The sequence below is a fragment of the Varroa destructor genome, unplaced genomic scaffold (assembly GCF_002443255.2).
Source record: "Varroa destructor unplaced genomic scaffold, Vdes_3.0 BEIS01000002.1, whole genome shotgun sequence".
Taxonomy (NCBI): domain Eukaryota; kingdom Metazoa; phylum Arthropoda; class Arachnida; order Mesostigmata; family Varroidae; genus Varroa; species Varroa destructor.
The window spans coordinates 23,132,501-23,154,386 of record NW_019211455.1 but is presented as its reverse complement, the minus strand read 5'-3'; the positions used below and the strand labels follow the sequence as shown (position 1 = coordinate 23,154,386).

Below are 21,886 nucleotides of genomic sequence, written 5' to 3'. Positions count from 1 at the left end.
TATATATAGACGTACAATCTTTGCTTCAGCAAATTCATTTATTGGCAATTAGCCTAGCAGTGTATCTGATTGTATATACCTTATAAGTGAATGATTGGAGAGCGACAGAGCAAGATGGCGACGACGTGTTTAAGAGAAAAGAGCGCAAAGACAGGATGCAGGAAAGCGAGAGAGTAGTAGAAGGAGAGGAAGAATCTAGCCGCGTGTCGTCCCCTATGCCGCGTACAACTTTAACTATCTCTCTTTCTTTCCGTGTCTGATCCACGCCACAACCTGACTACACAGCTCCTCTGTCGGCTTCTTCTATTTCTGACCTATTCTATATGTAGAGATGCTGTTTCGAACTTCGGAACGTGACCTGCGTTCTCCTTGACCGAATCGCGAGCATTACCACGACAGGACCACCAACGCCGTCTTTGATGCTCGCACTTTCGCCTCGGCTATTCCCTGTGCGGCCCTTGCCAGCGTTCATAAGACTAAGTGTGAGAGCCGACCATAGAGCGTCCCTTAAAACACGACTTAGAGTGGACAGAAAAAAAGGAAAGAAGCTGCTTTTGGTTGATGGCGGTAGACGTTGGATAGGGCGAGACGAAAGATCTCCTACTTGTGCCTACTTCCGTAGTAGCTTGCACAGATGTTCCGGCTACAACTGGCCGGCCGTGGACAACGGCAGGGGACCAACGTCACTGCCAACCTAATCAAAGTTCATCGTTCGTCTCTTATCTTGTCCTGAGCGTCTCATTGGGCTAATCCCTGCCAAGCTAGTCTTAGATAACCCTAGCTAGGGTTGCCATAACTAGGTTCCGGAGTCCTCAAGCAGTAACTGGACCTTCTGGCTGTCAATGTCATGCCTTCTATCATCTGCTGCTACTAGCCTCTCTGACACCGAGCCAACCCCGATTCTCCACATGATCATTGCAATGAAAGGTCACCCCCCTTCTCAGCAAACTGAGAGACCAGGAAAGAGGCAAGGAAAGGTCAGGCAGGGCAAAGCAGAGCAAAGAAGCATCATTCAGTGGAAAAGAAAGTCGGCGGTCCGGTAACGGCCAGCTGCATCGGCAGCAGCTGACTAGGTGAATAGCTCTAAAGAGACTAGGAGTAGACGGGTTAGTTGGGAAAAAAGCTAGGGAGGTCTGCGCAGTTTCCCTAATTCCATTTCCTCGACAGGAGGCACTTTGGAATGGTATTACTAGTATCGAATGTGGGCATAAAGTGAGAGCGAAAGAGAGAGCTGTCGGTAGCGCAAGCAGCCTACCACCTTAATGCTTAACATTGGGTACAGTTGATGGTCCTGACGAGCCAACACACTGAGAGCACACAAAGTCCAAAGGAAGACTTAAAGACAAAGCAACGGCAGCAGCAGCGAGATGACTTTTTCCGATCCAAGATGAATAAGCGATAGAGGGAGGCAAAAGGAGTTGGCGCGCTCGCCCATTAGGTGCCATCGCCTTTGGGATGCTAGGGGCCAAGCAAGGGCGGACGTTGACGAGGTGAACAACGTCTGAACACGGAGAAGATCGGGTCAAGTAGTTAGGCTTAGAGGAGCATCGTGGTTCGATTCGGTCATCCTTTTCCTTTTTCCCTTCTCGTCGTTCCTCTTCGTCAGGGCTTTATCCAGTCCAGTTGTTCGATGCTTTCACGTATGTCCGCTCAAGATAAGCACTCGTTTGGTGGGGAGCTCTATCAGGAGAGGTTTTCGTAAAGACGATGACAGCAGCGACGAGAAAGTAGGGTTGTACGTGCTGAATTGTCGATTCCCTGCGCTGCTGCACTGCACGGCTTCTACTGGCCCAGCTTCTGTGCTCGTTGCTGCGCTATCCCTTCTTCTCATGTCGGTCCGTATCCGTCCCGGAATTGACCACCATGAGTTCCTGCACGCCCAATCAATATGCTAAACAAAACCCTTCACCGCCTATTCTTCAGCCTTTGCCGGTCTTCCGCTGGCCGAACCGGTCTGGGGTTCTAGACCGGCCAAGGTTCAAGCTTTCATTCATGCGTCCCCACTGCCTGCAACTACTTTCTGCTTATACCTGCCTTAGAATAGCATCAGCGGTTCGACCCATCCGTGGTCGTACCAAGGATATGCTTGACGGATGACTATGACTGCTGCAAGGCGCACGACGCAGCCAAGGAGCGAAGTAATTTGGATTCTGTACGATCAGAAAGATTGCCGCTCGTGGCGATGATCTTGGATATTTGAAGTTTCTGACGAAAAGGTACACAAACGCAGGCGCTCCCCAGTACGAACAGAGTGCACTAGCACAAAAAACGATGTGACTTCATTTCAACTTAAAATGTAGTACTACTACTACGTAAGTGCGATCTTCAAGAGTTTCATAATGTGTGTTTTGAGCTCTTCCATCAAGCAGAACATTTACCATTATAATGTAATCTATGTGCGAAGCATTCGGACATTGATATGGTAAATATTAACAGTAACTAGAGCGATAAAACATTATCTGTCATATTGCCTACATATACATAATATATAGCGATGAAAACTATTTCGTTCCGGTACGGGCACGTTACTAGATACGGTGAAATTTATCGTATCATTACAGGAAATAAAAATAGTTTGGTGAAGGATATGTCGCGGATATGTTTCCGACGCGAAATTTATAGTCCCATTTCATTTCTGTTAAACCCTATAACAAAGGTTCAATCGTAGAATCGGCTTACACTAACAAACCCAATCATTTCTTGCCGAGCTTTACATTTAACCGAAGCGAAAAATAGAAAAACTTCCACATAAAATCATCCAAAGCAGAACTCATATAGTACGGCGATCTGAAACTAATCTCGTCCAAATTTGTTGACGATAACTTCAGATCGAGATCAAAATCAGCTGAATGTAGTCTTGATTTCTGATTGATTAATTAGCCGACTGTGCCCTTGCGTGGTTATTCGCTATACCATATAGCATTTTCTGTATACGAAAGAGTTTCTATTATATGACATGTTCTATGATATGATGGACCAACTAACTTTAGTATAATACGTACCTAAAATGATCCATCCCGATCGTTATGGAAGTATTGCTCTCAGCCAGAACTATTTCTGAAGACTATACGATGTCACAACTCTGGCTTGAACAGCGTTCAAGCCGTTACCAGACGTCTGTTAGGATTCACTCCTAATGTTATTGAAAATAACGCTGTCCTTCTAGTTTTTCCAACGTTTTGGCCACGACGATGAGAAAATGATCGTGCAGTCGGCGTAATTTTTAATTTTATAATTGTGTCCTCTTTGTAGTAGACGACCTGGCAACGTTGTGCTGATGCCGTGGCCGTCTGTGCTCCATCCTATATTGAGGAATTAATTTATTGAAACTTTATTGCAACGAACCTATATGTACGTAATGCTTCATCTAAGAGGTCGGTCAGCAATTGTCACCAACAATCGTCTAACTCCTCCGGTTAGGTCATTAGGGAGACCCTACTCCGTACGGCTATCATTCAACTGACAATACCTAGGCCGGGTACATGGATATAGCTTACGTCTTAGGAAAAACCTCTATGCGATTCGGATAGTTACAACCAACTGGCAACTAGTAACCTTCATACAATGACCTTCGCGACGAATGAAGACGTCATAGGACACACGCGTTTACAGCTGCCATGTGGCAGATGGTGACGGTTCGGTCGTTGTTGTCATTTATATTGTGACGATCCGCAATAGAACCAACGACGATGAGAACACTGATCCTTCGCTCTGGTTATTATTAGCCGAGGAGACAGCGCGAGCGTTTGTTAGTCAAAAAAGGCCATGGTTTGATAAATATTTCGGTAATAGGTAAAGTAAATCGGGGTCCAAATAATATGAAATTGATGATTTTTCTCCTCATAGATGATACCATTTATATCCTCACCGTGCCGATAATGTATTCCTGCAAGCAGGAATTTATATATATATATATATAATTCAACAATGTTGCGCTGTGCTAAAATTATATTGGCATTTACTCAGATAATGACTCATTTGTATGTTCATAAACCTGTTAGATACCTTTCCTAGCCACTTGACGAGATTAGGTTGAAAAATATCAAGGCCCGTTGAGCTAGCGCATTAAGCTTCGTTCCCTACCTGGCCTTCGTAATCAAGAGAAAATGGTATCCAGCGGGGGGAAAGATCGAGAAAGGAAAAGATATAAATGCGAGCGCAGACAGCTCACTTGTGTCGGCCGCGGACTGAGACGTAAAGTGAAGGCTCAGTTATCCAGTACGTTCGTCCCGTGTGGCCGATTGTGACAAACAGTCGGCGTGCAAACACAGCATAAAAGTTAGTCGACCAGCGAAATTCACTTAGATCTCCTGACGACACAGAGAATAGGAAAAAAATTAAGAGGAAAGCGAGAGAACGCGATAAGAGCTACCTATTGTATTGCAACCGCGTAGCAATGATCATTCTTCGGAGCATCGAAGCACTTCTCTGCTTCGGCGGAAAGCAGGGGAACGCTGGCTTCATTGTAGAAGAAGCAATAGCAGGGGTTGTACTAGGATAGAACTCTCACCAGACATCGATGGCATAAAACGCTTGACAGCATGAATATTAAAAACTCGATATAACAACGGCCTTAGCAATAGGCTGGAGCCTATTGCCTAAAATCAACGACGAGGCAAACATAAGTTTTTCTCGCTAAGTCTACTAGGGCTATTGCTATTGCCAAAAATGTTATCACGATAGTCGGAACAGGAGCTGGTTTAGTCACCTTGAAGCATTAATAGATCTACATCATTGCCACCGCAATGCCGGCAGCCCTAAGAGATGCAACAATTCGGCTCATTCAGTTCAAGGCCTAGTTAATGCTCGCCGATAGAGATATCAGCATTCTTCTCTACTTCAGCTTCGCTGGCACAGCAGGTGCATTTGGCGCGATAGGACACCAAAGGCGCATAGAATCAGTGGAAAGCCAACAGGGCCTAGCGTTGTATCGAAACAGCGAGAGACTTGAGGCGTCACTGCTGTAACTGAGCAACTGTGCAACAGCGCGCGAAACCCATCGAGAACCCAATCGTAATGGGAACGGCTGTGGCAACCTGTTGCTGGGTGTTCACTTGCTCATCCTTTTGCTCTTCCATATTGACTCTGTGTACATTCGGTTTTGTCGCTTTCGCTACGATTCTTAGTGCTGCTTTGAGTGCTGTTGTCGCAAATCGTGTCCTGCTTGCTAGTCTGCTGCTGCTGCCGCCGCCGCCGCTCTTGTTGTTGTCGTCGTCGTCGTTAACATCCTGACGCAATCCGACTTCTTATTGGTACCCATGCGAAACGCAAAGTGGCTTCAACGTCTGCAGAAAAGCTAATGAACTCTATCGAATGTTGTTTGCTTCGAGAGGAACCTCACTCCAAATAAACCATATGCACTGGCACTTGGTTAGTTGAGGGAATTTTGGTGTTGTTATGCCTGCCCTGGGGGGCTGGCGTATCCTGTAACCAGACGGTGTCACTAGAGGCGAAATTCCTGAATAGACAAGCGGAACAGCAGGGGTCTGAGTAGAAAAGATAGAAAGCTCTAAAAAACTTGCCTCACACACAGAGAGGCAGAAAGCTACATACGTAATCATTATGCATTTGAGGTAACAGGTTACGATGTTACTTAAATAGGTTGTCGAGTGTGGACGGCACTAGATGTGGCCAATTCATCGATGCATCGGGTTCGATTTATCAAATAACGTAGACCAGAAGTGATGGAACAAGCTGCTTTGTCCTATGCCACTCTATTCTTCTCGAAAACGACTGAAGTAAACCATCAAGCGTTCTTATAAGAAGATACTGTGTAATGTATCTAACATCAAATTGAAGTCTCTATGGATTAATCTCTAATGAATTACAAATGTCGTGGAAACACAGTTGACGTGCATCTGAGGCACAGATCCAGAAAAGGCGAGAGACAGATGAAAAGCCATGCCTACAGGATGCAGGCTTGCCTATTACGCGTGTTCCTGTCTGTCTAGACAATCCTTGCAAATAATTAAATATGGATCAGCTTTTTCCAAACCATACAAAAAGGTTTCCTTACTCATATATATATATATATATATATATATACATACACCCTATTTTGGGTTTTAAACTATGCCGTCGACGAAATATCTTATTCGTCGATAATACTCATAAACCGATTGTTGACAGCAGACTACAGTCAGGCCCACTTGGAGTAGCCTTTCTGCTTACATAAATTAAATACATTTTTTTTCCCGTTTGTCTGTCTGTCTGCAAAAAAATCTCTAAGTCGTCGTCTCTTGATACGTATTGATGGTACTCCAAATGTAGCTCCAGATGCTCCTTATGTTTCAAGGAACCGATGAAAGATAGTCCTTCTCAAGTATTTCTCAGCCCGTCACTTTCAAAAAACAGGAGACGAATTCTGTCCTAATCAAACTTGCTGTAACAAAATAAACGCATGATGCACACTTTAAATGTACCTTGTAAGTTCATAGGTAAACCTACAGACATGCATGAATCAGCTACATGGCTGACCCATTACCATATAATTACGATTTGTGTTAACACTGATCACTCGCCAGAAGTAAAAGAAATAGATAAATATATTTATATTGTGTGAAGCGAGTATATAATCCCACCGCGTTATATTAAAGGTATTTACAGAGCAAGCATACAGAGAGAAGAGCGTCAATTGCGGTCAGATTTAAGCATCTATAGTCGAATTGTCATGTTCACAATTTTATCATATAGGTCAGCGTCGACGCGAACAAACGTATCTATTGTATGATCAAGGAAATAGATCGGTTCTGTTATTACGGTAATATCGAAACCCTCTTTGAGTAGATCTATTTTTTTAAGTTTGAAGGTACTGGTCAACTCGATCCTTTTGGCTAAACGAATGAATAGCGGAATCGCGTAGGGTGGCAGTTCGACACGCATGTTCAATAGGAGTGTATTTAGATCGGTCTTCTGTTCGGGGTCTAGCAATGCTGCCATACCAGCCTTACCCTCAACACCTGGCACTTCGACGCCGTAAACGATGCAATCCTGTGCCCCGGTGTATTTACTGATGACACCTTCTACTTCGGCCGTCGAGACGTTCTCGCCATGCCAACGGAACGTATCGCCGATTCGATCCCTGAAAAACACATAGCCCAGCTCGTCGTATTCGAGGATATCGTTAGAGGAGAAACATCGATCGCCTTTACGAAAAACGTCTTTGTAGATTTTCTTCGATGTGGCCGCTTCGTCAGTATAACCGTCGAAACGAATTAGAGCTTTTCTTTTTATCCGCGCGACAACTTCACCTGCCTCGTTGGGGCCGACACGTTTACAGAGCCCATTTTTGTCCCGAATCAGGGCCCCTGTATCTAGGTCTACTTTAATAATTTCCAAATTGAATAGCAGCGGTCCCAGAAATGGGCAGTGGCGACAAATTGTTGGCACAAATCCTACACTACCGATAGTATTATCGATGTTAATTAGGTTTGCATTACCCTCCGTTGATCCATAGATTTCTCGAATATGAGGAATACTAAAGCGAGCTTTAAAATCCGCCCAAATCTGCTGCCGGAGACCATTTCCGAACATAAGGCGTATGGAGTGCTGTCGATCAGTCTCCTTTTCAGGCTGAGTGTAAAGGTACCGGCAAGTCTCACCAATATATTGTGCAACAGTGCACTGGTATTTGATACAATCATTCCAGAAGTTCGACGCGCTAAATTTCGGGACGATCACGCTGGTCTTGCCAAGAATGACACTTTGCGACGTCCCTAGAATTCCGCCGGCCATGTGATACAAAGGGAGGCAAATGTATAGAATATCTGACTCTTTCAACGGCATAAGGTAGTGTATGTGTATCGACAAGTAGATATAGCGAAGATGCTTGATGACAGAGGCCTTTGGCATGCCAGTAGTTCCTGATGTGTAGATATACAGCAGACGATTTTCAAGTGAACCTTTGTAGTTAGGCAGCGTCGTCGGAACTTTTTCTAAAGTTAGCAGAATGTCTTCGGCCGGAAACTCAGTCATGATGTCACTTGCACCATATGCGTAGAATTTGGGTTGAAGCTTTTCATACAGATCAGCTCTCACCTCGAACACGTAAGGCGCCATTTTTGGCGAAAACACAATTGCCCTTGTGTCCACAGCGGTAATGCAATGGTAAAGGGCAGAGCGTCGAAGGTTGTAATTAATAAGAGCTGTCGCGACTCCAAGTTTGGCCATAGCCAGCCAGAAGAGAACGACATCCGCGCGGTTCTCCATAACAAGCGTAACGTCTTCACCAGCCTTGAGGCCTTTCGCGGCGAAATAGTTAGCCAATCTATTTGTGTATTCGTCGACTTCTTTAAATGTCCATTGGCGCTCAGTTTCTATGAACATAACTCGGTTCGGATGTTTAAGCACGCGTTCGTGGAAAAGCGCGGGCACCGTTTTGTCTTGCCACGAAATCAACGACAGAACTATTCCTGATCGCCAGTAGCGAATTGCTGCCGTTATGTCTCGCGGAAATGTTCGGATCATCACATATATTGGTTTGTATCTTAACACGATGAGGAGCAGGACACTCGCTAAGAGTCCGGCCTGCCATGATACATAATGTATAATAGCAAGCACTGCTGCAAAACTCAATACAGACACTAGGGCCTGCATTGCCGCCTCAGCTGCAACCTGGTTGATGTTAAGCACACGTCACTTGAAGTACACGATGAATATAGACAACCCATAAGCGGTATAATCGTGTTCAGGTACACATCAGTCGTTTTTCTACTGAGCCACTTCGTCTTTATCTTTTAATTGTCAAGAACAAACTGTTGCTAGCTATGGCACGTGCAGTCACTTCGTAGCGACGAATTCTTTTTTTTTTGATGCAGCGTACTCTGTTGGTCGTCGTAAAGGCGACAATAGATATGTAGAACCTATACTGGACTGTCTTAGATGGTCCGGGATGGACGGTCTTGATAGCCGCCATTTTTTAGCAGCATCCAACATCATCGGGGGGAGGGGCATGTTGCATCTGGGGGTATCTAATCTCCGGCGAGAAGGTTGGATACCGACCATCGCGACAGGCGTGGAGGCCCGCAACCAGCTGCGACCGTAACAAAACACCTTGAAAGGGAGGAACGCGCTTGCATTTGTCGTGAGTAGCACCTCGGCGTAGGTTGTTCTATAGGTAACAACTTAATTCCATGTCTATTTCTAGGAAAAGGCGGGGTGACAGTCTTTCTCATCTAGTCAACTTCGCCGAAATGGAAAGCAGAGACCCTGACAGTGGTTTTTCCCTTCAAGAGGCGCCAGCAATGTCGACAACTGCGACTTTCGAAAACTATACGACCACTAATACAACCGTCAAGGACACAAAACTATCTTTCCCACATTGAGATGGGCCACCTTACGCATATTGGGCTGGTCATCTGTTGTTTCGCAGCTTCCCCCCCCCCCCCCCCCTCTCTCTCTCTCTCTCTCTCTCTCTCTCTTGCTTGCTTGCTTTCAGTATTCTAGATACATACATACATGTCTCTTCTGCAAACATTGCACTGAATAAAAGCATTAGGCTAAATACATTTAGCTTCCCTGTTCGTCGCAAGGGGTGTTTTTTTTTTATTAAGAAATTGCCCATGGTTTTAACTCAAGCAGTCCACACTTCTTCTCGAAGCGTCAACAAGCGTTTGCTCAAGGGTGACATCATACGTTTGCCGCTAGAGGTAATTGAACATACAGACCCTTGTAAGCAGCGTAACCTGTTTTCTCAATAAATGTATGTTGAAATCATATATATATAAACAGGTGTAATAACGCCGGTAGCATTGCCACTAAGCTGATGCCGCTAGCCAAAAATTAACATTACATAATTAATCCTCAGTATACGGAACATAAAAAAACGATATTTTTAAACCTGCACAAGGATACACAGCGAGTTCCTTGTTTATCGTCTTCTCGCTGGCCGATTCTGGTCAATTTCAGAGTCGAATTAACTTGAATCAAACTTTTTTTTCTGTTGAATTGCTTACCATTACTCTATTTTTATGCTATTTGTTCTGGCTGAAGTTATAAATGTCTGGTCAATGATCTGCTTACAAAACTTGCAAGAGCCCTATTACCGTATGTCTAGTTTTAGTGATAAATTATTATGATTTTACATGAAGCCCTATTGTAAACGCCACTATTTTTATTTGTATCATTGTGTAGCCATGTTTAGATATACATAATAATAGTTTTTACAATTCGTGTCACAATAACAGCCAGCAGTTCTTATAAACGCGTTGTCAGTGGAAAACTATTGTGACTTTCACACTCAAAGGTTATGCAGATGTCACAATTTTTTTTGTCGTTCTATTAATAATCGATTAAATGATCACCGAGATCAGGAAGAACTCTGCTATGAGATTGAGTTCTTTCTGATCTTCTTTAATTCTTAACTGCGACATCTTTAGATGACTAAGGGGCAACTTAAAATTGTCACCTCACCAGACCATTCCATACTGATATCATGAAGTACTGTTTTTGGCTTTGCTTGATTTCAAATAATGCTGTATATTTTTTAAACTACGCATTGTTGGCAGATGGAATTATGCGTATCATGTATTTGGTTATATATGGCCAAGCTGACTGGTGTTATTAGTGAATTATGAGTTGAGGAAGAGATATATCCTAGTACTGAACATCGACGCCCAGTGATTTCGTCTTTGTTTTTTGGTTGTGAGGTCGCTGGCAGAAGCTGGCAAAGATTAACGAAAACACTAGATAGAGGGGTGTTTAGTGGAACAATAGTTTGTTACTGGTGCAAGCAACTTAAAGGTAAATTGGTAGGTGAAAGGACATGGAGGAAAAGGTTACATTTTAGAAGGAACGAGTTGCTGCGAACATGGGAGCTGTTGACCAAACCAGAGTCTACACAATAGGTCTCTGGCAGGTTTAATAAAGGGTTCCTCAAGTTACACCCTATGAAATTGTAACGAAAAAACTATAGACGAAGAGCAAAAGTGCATTTTTTTTAACCGATTCCAGAAAAGATTGAAACACCTTGGAGAGAATTCGCCTAATTAATGACTCCGACAAGCCATCTGGAGCGCATTGCTCCCATGGACGAGGCATGGATTAGTTTGCCCCACCTACCAAGGAAAGATTAGACAAAAGGGCGTCGGACACGAGAGGAAAGGATTCTAGTGGCAGGATCGAAGCGTAAGCTGTCGCTAACACTCACAAAGGATATCAGAAGCTTTCGCTCTGTTACGAAATACTGCCCGAAAAGGAATTGGTCGGTGTTTCCAGAGCTTTCGAATTTCTGAAAACCTCATGGATAGCAGTTGAAAGTAGGGGGAATAATTATTCGATGACGTTATCGTAACACCCTTTCTTTCGAGGACAACAGGATCAAGCGATGTCTTCGGCTTCAATATTACTAAAATTTGAGCCCGTGTGATTTCAGCTGCTTCCATGGTTTAAAAAGGCCACCTGGGTGACGTAGCGTACTTCACCGTCAACTCTGTCGAACAAACTTTTGATAACGAGATTAGGTGTGGTAATATAAATCGCGAGTACATACTACTTAAAAAGTTCCCAAAAAGCTGGATTAATGAGCAAAAATTGAAGGAGAGTACATCTGGGTTTACCTCGTGTGATTTAAAAGTTGTTCATGCTTGAACCCATTCGAATGGTCGTTCCAGACCATTTTAATACCGACCGTGTACAATACCTAATATTTGTTTTTCGTCGTAGATTTTTTAATTAACTAAGTTACATATGAGCGTTGTGCAGGGCTATTTTCCTTGCCAGCTACTTTCGGCCATATTTGGATAACTCAATTAGGTGGAAACAGCTCGGTGAAACAAGAAATATATATCGAACGAGTACCCGCCACGTGTTCGGTAGACGACTTACCCGCATTTCTTTCAGCATCGCATCCTGCTTCAGTGAAGATCAACTTAGCAGACTGCAGCATAACATGGCGTTGACCTCGATAGTAATAGCCTTCGATGGTGGTCAAATGTCTGTCATTGCCATCCACTTCATGGACATCAAGAGCACAACTAGTTAGGGCATAACTCCAACGACAAAATGCATATGACAATGGCAATAGGAAGAAAGGCATAGATTCCGATGCCCCTCTACAGGCGCCCTATAGCAATCGTTTGATTGAACCGATTATAACGGTCAGAAGCAAAAAAGGTATACTTTATTTATTACACCAAACGAAAGGTCGGAGGCTGCTATAACCTCTAAAAATTTAAAACGCGACAACATGTCTTGCTTAATAAAACATTTCGATCCCGTTGAGCAGTCGGACATGATTTAAGAGACGGTACACAATGAACCCGCCGACAACCGCGTTACGCCCTGTCCGCTGACTCATAATGCAATGTGACATTGTGAATAGAGTTTATTCCGTGCTTTGACTGCAGCATTCGTAATCTACTTAGGATTTTAATCATCATCGTGGTTATAGCTATACACGTTTCAGTCGTTATTAAATATAACTCCGATGAGGCGTGGCTGTAAATGCTCGCCAATGTTCTTCTCATATTATTCTTGTTATTGTGTGTTATTGGTATGTTATTGTTATTATCATCGTTATCTTAAAATGTATCACATTCTATAAAACTTGGCGGCAGACAACGTATGCAGAATGGCAACGAGAGTACCTCGGAAAAATCACTATCAAAGGATTATCTCTGTCAATGAAACGGCCAGCTCGCGATAACTGGAGTCTGAAACGAGCCAGATGTAAGAGCTTTACGTAAATCATTTGGCGTAATTTTCTTCAAACGTACGCCTGTGTCCTTCGCGTTGTCTATTTATCGGGTTAGTGGTTTGTCTATCGGTCGATGCGCGTATGCCCTCTTCGTAAATCCAGACTCTCTGACAAGTGCGTTGGTCGTACGAACGCATTATCACTGATAATAAACAGATAAATTTTAGACTAAAGTAAAAAAAAAGCCGCTGCGCCGGCGATCACCCAATACTTCGTCACTCATATTTCGTTTGCCGGTTCATCTCGATTACGACCGTCCCGGCCGTATGGCGTCAGGACCTTCGACAAAGTTTCTAGCCCATATTTGGCTCGTTTTTTAAGCCTCGGCATTGGTGCGATGCGCGCTTATTTAGGCACGAAAACGCTAAACGAATGCATGCTATCTATATTCGAGGGTCCCCATATCTCTGTGTGCATGCGATAATAATTTATTTCGATCGGAGGAAGATCTCAGAATATATAGTAATGCTACAAAACATAATTGTCCTGATATCTGCGCTACTGCTGCTGCTAATTATAATAGCAGTAACGAAACTGATCTCAAATCTGAGAGAACGGAAACGAACTTATAGATACGGGGCGGAAATCGAAAGAGGTTGTCAAGGCGTGCGGCGTTTTCCTTTTGCCATACCCCTTCTGTGATCCCTCTTTGCTGAAAGACCATACTTTGACTGCTATTATTGCCGCGAGCTGTTGCAGCTCTAACTTCGTAGTTCCGTACGTAAGATTCGAAAACTTCAGATGACCCAGCATTGAGATGCTCCTCAGAGAAAAGTATGACTCGACAATTATCATACGTATCGGTCCGGTATGAAATTCACTAGTCTGGAATTTCCACGTCGCCGATATTAGTCGCGAAGGCAAAAGTCATATTGAACTACCAGTATTATGATAATGTTATCGTTGTCGATCGTAATGACATTGTGGTAGATTGTCTAGCTAATTGCTGTGCGGGTTGACAATTGTAATTGCCCTGGGTAAACTATCTGACCGGTCGCACAAAAAAGAATACTACCAGAACGCGATGGCATTGAAAGTGCCAGTGGCAGAAAGAGCCGGATTGATAGTAATGGCAAGGGCAACCCCTCAACACACCGGTAATTCTTGTTTCTGCTGGCGTGTGTTGACTTAAGTGAAAATATCGGATGCTGGCTCATCCTGAACGTATTGGTTTAATTAGGCGCAAACATCAATATGTGGACGATGCTCATACCAGCTCTTACGTACAGAATATCTAGACTACGGTACAGTCGACTGAAGAGAGAGAGACTAGCTCTGCTATGAAATTTAACGATTATAAACGACGCACATCGAGCAAGGATCGTCATACTGTAGGGTTGATGACGGCAAGTTCCGGGGTCGCCCGAGATAATACGATAGATTGTAATTTAGGATATTCAAAACGTGGCAAACCGTGCTCGAAGCTATAGGACATTTTCGTTCATAGGTATATAGATACTGACGTATCCTTCATTTAAAATAGTACGTCCTCTGTGACGTACTTATTTCTAGACCGTTTTAAAACGTATGACGATCTCGCTCGCATGGCCAGATACAAGGTTGGTCCGCATGTTTAAATTAAGTAGTGTTCCTTAAGTAAGTAGTTATCCTTCAGCCTACTAGTAAGTTGCTTCTGTGGGTCTAAGAGTATAATGAAAAATACCAGAGGACGTTTATATGTGTGCACACTCGTAGGACTCATGGCGAAGGGAGGATCATGCCGAAAATCCTACTTGAGCGAAAACAAGTTGCTGTAGTGCCTGCCGCACCCTTTCCTTTGTAACTTCGCTTCGGACCAAGTCAGTGTTTACAGACTAAGTTTATTATAGTAAACAGTGTTGGAATAGAACACTTGAATTGTCGCTGGAATCATGTTGGCCTGTGGCAGAAGGCTCCAGAGTACGTGAACCAGATCCAACGCAAAGGCAGAACACAGAAAGTCACTGCGTGCAAGGGCATGTAAAGGTGTCTTGAATCGGCTTGCAACAGCTCCTGTAGTAGGATTATGGCGCATGAAAAGAGAGAAGGCGCCTAGCAGCTACATTGCTGGAAGGCTTAGTTACATAGGCACACGGCAGGCTTCTGGCCAAGTGATCGAGGCCATTGTGGCCCACAATATTATGGAAGAGCAGGCTTTTCGTGTCTGGGTGGACCATACCATAAATTTCTGGGTTGGAAGGAATTGTCTCCTTGCCTACGTATGTACGTAGGCTATTGAAACTGTAGGGCATACGCACAGCCAGCTACCCAATGTAGGCTTGTACAGAGGAATTGCAATGCAATGATGGAATCTAATAACTTTCAACTTGTTGTCAGATTGTTCAATAACTTTAGCGGTTATGGGTCTTGATCGATACTTTAACAGATCAGTTTTTGAAAACGAAAAATCAAAAATATTTTCGAGATACAGTGCACAAAGTTCAGCAAATTACGGTACTTATCATATTAAAAGAAAGAATTTGTTTGTCTTAATAGCTTTGAGATCAATGATCAGGAAGTGTTTTACTTGAGGTTGTGATTTTGGGGCCCTAGGTCAGAGGGCTTTACGAAAGATTACTTAGAAGGACTTTAGTTCGGAGGCTACTTTGAGGTTGCTAGCAGCTTTTACTGAATAATATGGTGATGGATTACATCGAATTACGCTTGTATTGGACTAATACAGAAGGTCATTTCCATATGCAAGAAATAGAAATTTCTAAATAACAAACGTTCGGCGATAGCGGCAATATCGGGGCATATAAGTGCTGCTGAATATGAATGGCTATTATAGCAAGCTTAGTAGACAGAAATAACTAAGTGACTGAATAGTTCAATTGACATACTCATAGCCCAAATCACTGTATAGACGTACATTTTAAAGAGCCTAGCCTGGGTCAAGTCTATGTGAGGACCAGCGACTATTTCGGCTCTTCGGAAATTTTCACATAAATCAATGACGGAACGCGTTGTAGCTATGCGCTAGGCAGGAAAGTGACGACCAAAAGGGTGAAAATCCGTTGATGGACCTGATGGAAAGTGTCGTTTCATCGGGCACCTGTTCTACGTGAAAAAAGGTAGGGGGCACGTACGCAACTCAGAAGCTTTTACACTCTATCCCCCCTCGGCGTCTACAAGCGAATCCGAAACACACTGGCTTCATCTAACACCAAAAATGAACTGCCCGCAACACTAAAATATCGATATAAGACTAGTAACGATGTTTTTTTTTTATATCTGCAAAGATATAGATTATGTATTGAGCATATGTGTACTGGATGGACAATCACAAGAAAAAAAATACAGACTAGCGACGTTCTTCGACGCGAAACCGTAGTTGTGCGTATGATGGATGTCATCTATATGGTAGCGTCTCTGAAATTTGTCTGCAGACGTAACAGCTAGATCTTTGAAGATATAAATTGTATGTTTTAAGGTAATGATAATGATAATATTGGAATAATGTGTAGAGCCAAATGTGCTTAGACCGACCCTCGTTAAAAGACGAGCATTTACTTAGAAAATGCTAAATATAATCAATTAGTTTGAAAAGGTGTGAACTAAAGTTGATTGCCGCGTCCTTTAAAAAGAAGCACATAAAATAACCTATTAAGATGTTGTTTGATAATAGGTTCTGTAATTTCATTGGCTTGATCTGTGTGCTATACGTTATGATACTCGCCAAGCTCCACTAGCTTATTGCATATTAAGGTCCTGAGCAAAATTAAACTAGGCATAACAATTCGGAAAATTATACCAGCCATGCCGTTCACAATGACCATCTTCCCCGAGCTTCACCCTCTTGTTTATTCTCTAAGTACCATAAATCCCCGAAAGAGCAAAAACGCCGAAAACATGTTTGGTCATCCTTCTCTGAAATGCCGAGATCCATGGTTAGCGTAAGTGCTCGGAGTTCGTACATTCGCGATGCTCTTTGTACCAAGCTGTCGCGTTACTTTTAAAGCCGCTTGCGGAGATTCGTAAACGGATATTCCCCGTTGCTACTCTGTATGTCCTAAGCGAGGGAAAGGGAAATACCATAGTGAATGCAAAAGGACATCTAGAGCAGGATGGCGTCCTGTCGTAGGTCGCTGGCCCCTTTCCACCCCGGTCTTCCCGCTTGCCACGAGGCGGCATAAGACAAAACGGATCGACAACGGTGGGAAAGCAGGCAGCGTGCTTCGAAAAGCGCGGTTAGGATTTATTTAGCCAGGAGGGCATAAGCTGATGGCAATCGGCACGACTCTCTTATAGCGGGTTGTGGTAGAAGTGTACTGGCGACCACCGTTGGTGTACCCACTTCCCGTTTCCTGTACGTCTAGCAGATAACATGACGGCTCGAGAGCACCGTAAAACCACCTAACCGCCGAGGAGCACCGACGAAAGAGCAAGATGACCTAACTGACCAGTGTGCCCTGAATAATGCAGTTGGAAGTCTAAATCGTTCGTAGGGAGCACAGAAGCGTCTGCCATCCACACGAGCACCGCAACGAGCCAGGCAACGTTGACTGGGCTGCGGCGGTAACATAACGAAAGAGCTAACAAAGAGGTCTGTTTGATTTAGCCTGCAGATGCACCCAGCCGAATCGATACGGACACTTTATATACAGATGCTGTATGTCTGGGTCCGTACGTACGAGTCTATATGTGATTGCATAGAAGGGTCAAAATCCTAAACTTCAGCAACGCTTCACGATAGAAATTCGCGTCCTCCATACTAACAATGACAGTCAATGCTTTGTAATACTGGCGCAGCATCGAAAATGGAAAAGAAAAGTCAACAGAATCAAACGTAGACATGAGATCGATGGGCTTCATATACGTAACACATGCAGTTACATATATTCGTGTGCCTGCTATTAGCCAGTAAAACCTGACACGGGGGGTTATAATGGCAGACATTCACAATAAAAAAAAAAAGCAAAGACAAAAAAATATTTTAGATGTGCCCGTGTACGTGAATGTTGACTCATCTGAGACACAAATACATGGCACAATGAGATTATGGGCAAAAAAAGAAATATACATATATATCCGCAAGACGTATAAACACGCTTTTGGATATAGATTTTTTAAAACAACGTAAAATTATATAACTTAGATAACTTGTGTTAAATTAATTTACACTTTATTGGTTTTTATTCGGACGGTTTACCGTTCCACCGGGCAACGTTCATCTTTTAGAAAAATCATTGATTTTTGATCATATTGATCGACATAGCACATCTGATGAAAGAGAAAGCGGATGGACAGCAAAAATAATTTCGGAGAAACGAAAAATGAACCCACCTATTGAGGCTGGTTAGTAACCCGTAGTGCATCTTTTTTAGGGTAAATTGCGCTTTATGAGGTAATATAGTCTTGAAAAAGCGCGGGCAAAACTCATTCAAATAAAAACATCGTTATTGTTATCTTATATACGTCGTACACAATTATTACTGAACCAATTAATAAACCGCATCTTCTTGAATCGTTTGTAGCAATAGCCGATTCTGAGCATTTGAATGAGATTACGCCACTACTAAGTAATTCTGTTCGTGAAAATTAATACGCTCACGATGCCCTGTGTCTCTAGTTGAAAGCCATATACTAATGCCTGTAGCTGTTTGACCAGTATCTAAGATGTTACGTAGATCTAACTCACCTCATAAATCTTAAAATAATAATCTTATAATTTAGTGAAAACTAAAGTCAATCGTACTCTGTTTATTTTTGGGATCGGACGATTACGACTCTGTTACTATGTCGACACCGTCTCTCATAGCCTTCGCTTGCTTAGTAAATCATATCATTATTCTGATCATCTTTCCAACAAATATGCTAGCTCGTACCTATCATGTGGCCTTTGCGCCAGTTTCGCACCCTGGAACTCGTCTTCTTGTTTTTGTCCTCACGATTTTTCTCTACTTCTTCTTTCGATACCCGTGCTCCGCCGGCGGTCCACTTCTCGCTAGGGGGGTCTTGTTTTTCTGACTATCCAGTGCGGAAATAGTAACAGAAAAATATGGATGTCTCGCATCCGTCTGGTACGTGAGCCCCATGACTTAACTGAAGACAAAGAGGGCTTCAACCCACTTTGACTGAGCTAAAAGTATGTTCACGCGGGCGGGTGCTCATACACTTCAAGGTGTCTGATTAGAGCGCGCTAGAATAGAAGCGCGCAAAGCGGCGCCGTCCATTCTATATTAGGGTTATGGGTATCAGGGATCTCACCTTTTTCTTTGGCCGGTATGCTCGTGGCCATAAGCCCTGCTCGTCACAAGCGCTCTAACACCTTTTTTGCTTGTTTTGTCAACCAGATATCAACTGTAGCAGCGGTAGTAGACAACGGGGCAAACGAGAAAAGACGCAGTACACATTACTTAGTGGTGCGGGCGCGTTGGCTACACGACCAATGTTGCCTGTGCAGGCGATGCGGGCTTACGGTTGATGACAGTAACCTCAGTGCAGCGCTCCTGTAAGAGGCCTGGGGAGCTACCCGAGGAGGTTTGTCTTTCGGATTCTTCCTGCATCACTCACTCGGTGCTTCTAACCCGTTCCGAAACTGCGATAGCTGGAACACTCGCTCGCCCAGTCCCGATGTCAGTCAAAGGTTTGTCGTTTTATTACTCTGACAGCGATGTTCTGCCCTCCGCTGTTCTGTTGAAGATGCAGCCACTGAAGTCTGTCCACGTCACCGCTCGTATTGTCCCTACCATCTTCAAAGCTAAATGGGTAGGAAATTTGTACGGTTTCAGGGATACCTCCATTACATAGCGCGAGCGGTTGTAGCACTAGCAGCAACGTCAGATAGACCACCAATCCATGATAGGTAGCTGGTAAGCTATGGCAACGGTCTTTCACTTGCCATCGCCATTCGCTATCCGTCGCTGGATTCACCGAACGGCGCAGGGTTGGCTATAGTAGCTATTGCCCCCGTTACTGGCCGTGGCGGTATAATGCCATGCCATTAACCCTGGCAGAGCCGCTGGGCCATTGCTTATGTTACTGAAGCGGTGGTAGTGGTCGTCATTTTCATAGTAGTGCGTCCTGAGTACTACCTGAAGTTCGAGGCTTCAGTTGCCGTTGCTGCTACTATTGCAGGCCCTCATTAAGCTACTACAGCCGGATCCAGCTGCTACGAACGAATGACTAGTGTGGACAGCAGTGCGTAGTAAGATAGTCGCACAATATATAGTGGCGGCCGCAGTAGCAGTAGCATACAAACAGACGGAGCGAATCTGGTTACGAGTACGGAGGCAGCAGGAATAGTGACATCGACTCCAGCCAGTTGCTGCAACTGCCCGCGCCTTTAAGTATGGCAAGGGAGAAGGTGGGGAACTCACAGCCGACTTGCATAGCCGCAGCCTCAGTAAGGGCACGAGCGACACCACCCTCTTCTCGTTTTATCCCATATTACCTCTAACAGATTCGTTGTTCGGGGGGTCTCAGGCTTCCTGTCAATAACCAGTTCCTCTGACCATTCCTCGTTGCCTCACCGCGAAATTCCTATTCTCGGAGCCATCAACAGAACCGCCAGAACGATCCCCCTTCAAGTGAGTCCTGGCTAGTGCTTTTCAGGGTGTGGATAAGGGGGACCATGACGAGCGAAACGTGTGCGTGGAATTTTTAAATCGAATAGCAGCAGCAGCAGCAGCAACGACGACTAGATGGTAGTGGAGACTTGCGGATAGCAGGGGAAGCATAGGGGCGGCAGGACTTCGCGAAATCTGGCTGGCTGATTGGAGAAGATGGGTTCTCATTCGCCCTCGTTGTTCAGTTAGCATGCAGCCCAGTCAGCGGGTAAAGCTTAGCCTCAACGTTCAGTTTATAAGTACGGCTGGTGACTAGTAAGCACTCGCCTGATCGATTAAAGGTTGGGATAAATACTGAAATCAATGATCAGGCCGCGGCTGTTGACAGCTCTACTAAGCAAGCTCTACCAGTCAACTGGCAGAAGCGGCGGCGCACAGTTTTAAATAGTTATAATTACTTTCGATGCCGCCATTACTTATGGTCTACATATGGTTATACCACACGGTCAATAAATAAAAAAGCAGGGCTTTAAAGATTCGTTTTATTATGAACATCTCGAAAGATATAGGTTATGGACAATCTTATGCTAGATTCGATAGATAGATGGATAGATTTTGATTACGATATATCTACAATAAGACGTAGCGTACACAAAGAAAATGCACCTATATCGTTTTGTCACATACTAACATATCTTTAGTATTGAAAAAACGCGCCCTGAATTCTATTTCATATAAAAAAGATGTAAGTTAATTTGATAAGACTCAGGCGAATTTTTCGCGCATCAATGGACAACAACTAAGAAGGCAGCCCAGTGTTACGTATTAGAGTAAAATAGAGTGGCCTGTAAGGGTTTAGTACAATTGTCCTGAAACTAAACAAGACATAATTTGAAAAGCGAGTTAATGAGGAAGGATGTGCGAGTCCGGCGACCAGTATGGGAACAGTCATTTTTGGCATGTTCGAACGAAATAGAATTTAGTTTGATTTTAACCAGATGCCCCAAATGTCAGTGATTCCTTCAAACATAGTTTCGGATACGGGCGAATCCGTTTTTGCTGATCAGTTCAGTCTCCCCGGCGTTCTGGCCTCTAGTCCTGTTTAAAAATTCTTACCACGCGACACGCCTGACCGAAACGGGTGTTCATTGTTCTCAACAGGAAGGAAGAGACGGTTACAAAAAAGAACCAAGATGCACGATTTCTGTATCTTTGAAGCAAAGCGTCAAAGATCTTTGGACATAACGTTATCGTATATGGGTTTAGCACATGCATTATGAACGCCAACTTTACTATAAAATATATATAGTACAATGGAACCAATCAGCGTCCAAGGCGTGTACATATAACGATGATTGTGTGCACCTAATGGGAAAATGGTGGATGTATTTACCGTCTCATGCATCGATAAGGTTGAACATGCAAATTCGATCATTTTTTTATAGAGAGTGACCTATATCAGACTACGCCGGAATTATGTCTACATAAATATTTCTCTGTATCTACTGATGGGGTCGAGACTGTAAATCAGGTTACTGGACCCATCGGGTTCAGTAACCTGATTTGCAGAAAGGCGTAGCTGATGCGGAGCTTTACATCGGCCTGCAGAGGCAATCTAATTATACAAACGTGATTTCGACACGAGATATTACGCTTCAAGATCTAAAATAAAAAAAAAAAAACAAAACAGATCGTGCCACCT

General features: G+C 43.7%; 1 long non-coding RNA gene and 1 pseudogene across 1 annotated transcript in view; one reads left to right on the top strand and one right to left on the bottom strand.

Moving 5' to 3' along the window:
• Positions 1-21,886, top strand: part of LOC147757533 (uncharacterized) — a 99,277-nt gene that overhangs the window by 56,985 nt on the left and 20,406 nt on the right. The window lies entirely within an intron of this gene.
• Positions 6,528-9,036, bottom strand: LOC111245142 (long-chain fatty acid transport protein 4 pseudogene; annotated as a pseudogene).